Raw genomic sequence first — 1,113 nt, forward strand, 5'->3', positions numbered from 1 at the left:
TAAGGCCCCAAGGCGAGCTGAGAGTAAATGTGCATTCCTTCATGCCTGATTTAAAAGAGAAGTCTCATCTTTTTTTATGCACTTAGTTGATCAGAGATGAGCAGGAGGCATTCTTTCATCGAAATCATGATTATAAAAAGGTAGATGTCATGTGACCACTCTGGAAATTTACCTCGAATGCTGATTTCTTGAAGTTTCAGATGCTTAAGGGAAAGTCTGATAGAAGTATGTGTTGAAAGATGGAAGATAAGAGCTGATTGTAAATGTAGTTCAAGAACTAGCTCAGTCTAGAACATTCCTTCGGCGGTATATTAAGCTATGTTTTGTATTTCATACATGACACATTTGCATGTTCCAGAACATGCAGTGATACACAACATCCTGGCACCAAATGTACATATCTTCTTCTGCTGCCCTGTTTGAACTATGTATCAGGCAAGGTGCAAGCAACAAACACAAAGAACCGCACACACATGCTGAGACTCATGCACAAGCGCAGGTATGCACACAGAGGGCAGCTCTGAGCCAACAATTCAGTGAAAAAGAAAGCCCTGCACCGTGGCCAGAGCCTGCAGATGCATATCTACTCAGAACCCTGAAAACACCTGATTGTACTCTGATTCAAATGCTGAACATTGTAATTGACCAGACAACAGATGGACTGCACAAGCAAAAACACACAGGAATGCTTTTATATGCTCAAGCCTTGAGTCATATTCAAAATCCTGTGAAATAAGATACATATTATGTGTTTTATAATGCAACTGTGTGCACATTAAGTATATTATGAGGGTACAGCTACATGTTGACAAAGCCCAGAAGTATGTATGATTTGCATTTTCAAGCTCCTTGGCAATCCCTGAACTCACTGCTATGTTTCTCTATTATATATTGATATATTCTAGTTTTTATAGAGTGAGTTTGTGCAATCATTTTGTTTTTCAAATGAAAAGTCCTTTAAAAAAGTACACAATATCATTGAATTACATTCTTGGAACAACAGTGTCAGACCTACAGTCCTTGACCTTCACTTCTGCTCTAAACTAGGTGACAATAGATAGGGAAAACAATAGCAGCAGCAATTTACTCCCGCAGATGCACCAATGTGCAACA

This window comes from Plectropomus leopardus, chromosome 9 (assembly GCF_026936395.1).
Source record: "Plectropomus leopardus strain MGB_pleo_1.0 chromosome 9, ASM2693639v1, whole genome shotgun sequence".
NCBI lineage: Eukaryota > Metazoa > Chordata > Actinopteri > Perciformes > Serranidae > Plectropomus > Plectropomus leopardus.